The sequence below is a fragment of the Arvicola amphibius genome, chromosome 3, assembly GCF_903992535.2.
Source record: "Arvicola amphibius chromosome 3, mArvAmp1.2, whole genome shotgun sequence".
Classification (NCBI taxonomy): Eukaryota; Metazoa; Chordata; class Mammalia; order Rodentia; family Cricetidae; genus Arvicola; species Arvicola amphibius.
The window spans coordinates 5,098,245-5,103,730 of NC_052049.1; positions in this window are offsets into that span (position 1 = coordinate 5,098,245).

Here is a 5,486-nt window from a genome sequence, read left to right on the forward strand (position 1 = left end):
TGCCCAGCTGTTCAGTCTTGGCCGGTCCCTCTGCCTAGGGAGCCCAGGCCTCAAGCATCAGTTTGTGGAGTTTCTGCGTCCCTCCGGGCGTTTGTGCTCAACCGTTGCCTGGCAACCGCGCCTTGCCCTCAGCATCCGCTGAGTGACGAAGTGTGTTCTTTGCCTCCTCCTTCTAGGTCCTTCTCGCCACACCCTGGGAGAGACCTAGCAGCAGTTGTGTGTGGCTTTCCAGGTAGGAACAGCCTAAGGAACCACACCCATTCCGCTACATCTGCTTTCCTCGCACAGTTTGTTCCAAGTCTCCGGGCACTTCATAGCTTTGCAGATCACGACAAAAAGCTACCATGCCTCAGGATCCGACTGTACAGCCCGAAACAAACAGCCCTGGGCCACGGGGAGCTTATAGCCAGCAGGAATCAGGTACAAAGATGAGAAAAGACTGCGGAGGTTCCGGACAGCGCGATCCAGCAGAAACGTGAGGGCCACGTGTGTAACTCACATAATGGAAGAGTGGGCGACACGCATGGAGCCTCAACATGTGGTGGTAGCTGCGTTTCAAATGTGGGCTGGGCCGGTCACAGGAGCAGAGGAGAATGACTGTCACTAGGTTTAAGGCAGCTCTGGACCCTCCCTCCTCAGCTACAGGAATCCCACTTCCTTCTTTCCTCTAGTATCCCCTGGCAGATTGCCCGAGAGGAAGCATGAGTCAGGAAAAAGGCCAGGAACTTTCCCACCATGAGCCAAAGTCTCAAGGGCCTTAGTTTTTCTGGGAACCACTTAGCTAGGTGGACATCCCTCTGGAACTTGGAGATATGTAAAGAAAAAGGGGCTATCTCCCTTCTTCCATGAGCAGAAGTTCTGAAAGCATGTCTGATAATATTTCTGTCCACATGAAAATATTAGCGAAACAAAACAAAACAAATCCTGTAATTTACTCTCAACCTTCCCCACCTCTCAGCCTTTTCAAAAACAGAACAAGAGGAACCAGCTGGGGCCCATGAGATTTTGCAAGCCTTGGCTAGTGAGGCACACACACCTAGGAAGGTGGAAGTGGCTGATAACAATTAGGATGAGAACTCAGGTTAGCCCAGACTGAAATAATTTCACTATAAATGTTCAATTCACAGCCATTCAAATGTAACTCTGCTAGTTTCGATTGTAGTTGGTGATACCTTGTTACTAGTAAAAGAAAACTTTACTAATAACATTTTAGTTAAGCCCAATGCCACATAGCCTGGAATCACCTGTAATCTCCATAGAAGGATCGAAGGATTCCCCCAGCAGATTGGCCTGCTGGCACATCTGTGGGGTTCATCTTGGTTGTTCACTGATGTAGGCTGATCCGGCGTATTGTACGTGCACAGACCCCGGACTGTATGTCTTCTTAGAGATTAGCTTGAGTCTGCCAGCAAGCAGCATCCCTCTGCAGCTTCTGCTTTGAGTTCCTGCCCTGAATTCCCTCGAGCATGGACTGTGGCCTGGAAGTGTGACCCGAATGACACCTTTCCTCCCACAAGGAGCTTTGTTCAGAGTATTTTATCCCAGCCACAGAGGGGCCCTGAACCATGGGAGAAGATTCAGAACTCTGGCCAAAGTTAACCAAGCAAAGATTTTGTGATTTTTTTTTTTTTTACTAGACTAAAAGCTCTTGAGGGTGAGGCCACACACATCTTTTTTCATCTTGGATGGCTTAGTAGATACTCAGCAAGGATTTGACGGCAAATAAAAATGGCTTATTTAGCTTGAGTTTCCTCTAAAAGGAATCTAACCAGGGATGCTCAGGAATTATCTGGAAGGAAATTCCAGGGAGCAGGAGTCAGTGGTCACAAGGACTGAGAAGCAGGAGAGGCCATATCAGTCCCTGGTGTTGGCCTGGGACCTAGACATTGCAAAACCCATAACACTGAGATTGGCATTTGAAATGCAAGCATGTGGAGCTTGGTCATGCCCAGAGAGCACCGCCGAGGTTGCATGTGATCAGCATAGACATATGTTGTACCTGTATCTTTCTGTGGAATGAAGCAGCTCTCGAGTCCAATGTGAGGCTGAGGATGTAAGAGAGGCTGTGAGACATGGACAACAGCAAGACAAACAAAACTTCCAACTATTGAGGTTTTGATTCCTTTAAAGATAAATTATAAATTTAAAGATAAATTATATGTGACCTTTTGTGTATTCCAGGTACCTGAATAAAATTCAAGGGAAAGCAAGTTCAAATGTGTCTATGTGTTTAAGACCTATGAATCTTAACTTGCAAAGCCCCATGCCAAGAAGGGAGGAGCATAAAAACCCTCTTCTAAAAGCAAGTTACTAGAATAGAGGCAAACTGGGTACTTGGGAGTGCACAGGGATCAGATCAGCCTGCATTGCAAATGCAAACTCACTGTTATGAATGTGCCACTTCTGGGTCCCAGCCCAACACACATGACCTTCACTCTGAGAGCTGCAACTTGTGTCTTGTTTCCTTTACATGTCTGCCAGGGCTGTCATTCTGCACTTCCTTTTACACCACCCTGACCTACATGGAAACTGTGCATGCTGATGGCTGTGTGCACGGCACAGAAGTGCTATGTACCGGGATCCTGCTGTCTGCATGTCTCCAAAGAGAGGCATGAGCCAGTATTTCACAGAGGCTCCATGAATTCCAGGAAACAGACTGGTCAGAGGAGGTCAGGGATTCACCCCATACTGCAGTGGGAAGCCTGTGCTGTTTCTCCTGAGAGGCTTGGTTAGAAGCCATTCTGCTAACCCCGGGCGGGAAGGAGAAATGAGAGAAGATTGCTGTCTGGTCACATTAGCTGTAACTTCAGCACATCTTTGGTGGCAGACATGCTATCTTTATACTGATTTCTCATACACCCTCACTAAGGCTAGGAAAACCCACCTAGCTCAATAGATTGACGACCAAACCTAGATGTAGGGAAGTTACATAACTGGGCACAGATAATTACTCTGTTTTAAAATAGCAACATAAACTCATTTAAGTGGCCGCATGTAATTGGGACTTTAATTCATAGCATCTAACATATCCTAAAGTTAATTGGCGTAAGCATGCCTCTGCATTTCGTCTGTTTCCTGACTGTCTTAAGGGGTGGGCCAATATGTACTCATGTTTGTGGCTCAGAGGAGGGCTGCCCGGCTGTGTTTCCCTGCAGATTTAGTGAGCATCATGAAGTCAAGTATACAGGCACTATTAGTAACATGTTCACACTGGTCTCTAAATCTGAGCCAAGGTCATGGGGAAAAAATGAGGACTAACGAGTGAGAAGAACGCCATTGTCCACCCAAACCATCTTAACTAAATCAGGACACGGGCCAGGTCCATGGTGAGGATGAACAAGCTTTACCTCACTAGATTTCCTGTCCTTGATGAAAAAAAAAGAGACATAAATGTTGTGAGGGGTGTAGGAAGGCAGATGCCGCTGGCTTTTATATTTGTCTGGCTTACTGCTCTGATCAAGCCCTTATCATAATCTTAAGCATCAAACTTCTTTCTGCTTTGTAGACAAATATAAGAAATATAAGATAATCAAGAGGAATGATGGAATTAGAAAACCATTTTTGGACTATGTTTTGACAATAGCTAGTCAAGTAATGGGCTAAGTCACACTCAATATAGGCTAAAACTATTTGGGAAAGGTCAATGGAGAGGAGGGAGGGAGGGGGAGAGAGAGACTTTCTTTCAGAGAGAGAGAGAGAGAGAGAGAGAGAAGAGAATGAACCGAAACTGGCCTTAAACTACACTCTGGGTGTCACCTTCAACTCAGTGGGAATTACAGCAGACACAGGGACAGGTTAGATGACAGTAAGTCAACCATTCTGTAGGGTAACTGATTAATTTCTCCAGGTGAAGGAAGGGTAGTTATAGTTATCAAGACTTAAGTACTTCGTAGCTGCAAAGAACCCGGGGACTTCGCCTCCTGACTTGAGCACAATAAAGAGGAGACAGCACAAGGACCACAATGTGAAGCTGTAGAAAGCAATTAAGTTTGTTACTTGAAACAGTGGCTGAATGGTTATAAATGTGCACTGAAGTATTTGGGGCAAAATGATGCAATAGCTTGGGTTTTCTAGAAGCACTCCAATACAAATTAGATGGAACATGACTGAAAAATTATGGTGATTTGTCACGCTGAATAAAGGGACTCAATTCCATCATACAATTGTTTCAGCTCTTATAGGTGTTCAAACTTTTTCCATAATAACAGTTAAAAACAGTGGGGTTACCGAGAGATATTGTTTCTTGCAAACACAGAGCCCGAAATATCAGTTCAGCCCACAGACCGTGTGTGGTATGTGCCAGAGACTGGGGAGTCATTGGGAAGAGGTGTTTGTTTCTCTGAGACGTGAGATTCCAGGTTTATAAAGGCAAAGCTTCTTTTGATGGAGTCCAACAGCCAAAGGACATTAGTATAAAGTTAGATTTTCCTGATTGGGGGAGTGTTGGGGAATATTATTTTAAGGTGTGTTGCTTTTGTTTAGGCTGCATTTGTTTAACTCTGTGAAGCTGTGATTCTTTGCCTGTCTAAAATACTTGATGGTCTAATGAAGAACTGAACAGCCAATAGCAAGGATAGGTGGGGCTACCAGTCAAAGAGTACAAATAGGAGAAAAGAGGAAGAAGAGGAGCAAGACAACAAGGAGATGAGAACATCAGGGGCAGCCACCCAGCAAGCCATGGAGAGAGTAAAGAAAGGTATACAGAAATAGAGAAAGCTAAAAGCCCAGAGGCAAAAGGTAGCTGAGATAATTTAAGTTAAGAAAAGTGGCAAGAAACAAGCCGAGCTAAGGTCAGGCATTCAAAACTAAGAATAAACCTGTGTGTATGTATGATTTATCTGAGAGCTGGGTGGTGGACCCCCAAAAAAAGCCAAACAAGCAAAAACATCACACAACAAGGGAGCAAGGGAAGATTCACACTGGGGGAAGCAGAGTTGCTGGCCAAGTGGAACCTGGGAAAAGGCAGCAAGTCATCCAACCCAGTGAGGCTGGGTGGTACACACTGAAGCAGAACAAACTTGTGAGCGAATACTTAGCCTGCAGACACGATGCTACAGCTGTGGACGGTCTACCCTAGTCTTCCTAGTCCAGTGTCTGCTCAGAAAATTGAGGCCACTTCTGTGTCAGAGTGACCCATGTAGCTCAGATCCTATAGATCACAGAGGGATGTCCCACATGGCTCGGATCCTGCAGGCCACAGAGGGATATCCCATGTGACTCAGATCCTGCAGATTGCTGAAGAATATTCTACTTCATCATTCGGTTTCAGACGGCACATTGGCACTGCATCCTCAACGCTAATCACAAAGGCAGTTCTCACGGGTCTACAGTGGTAGCCCTGCATGTCGTAAGAAGCAAGCAGCTGTATTCCCCATTAAAGTGCATTCCTTTGTGAACCCTCACTATTAGCTGTGTGAAGCAGCTTATCTGATGAAGATGGTGTGTAACAGCAACCAGTATTCACTGAGCCCTTACTGCTTTCTAGG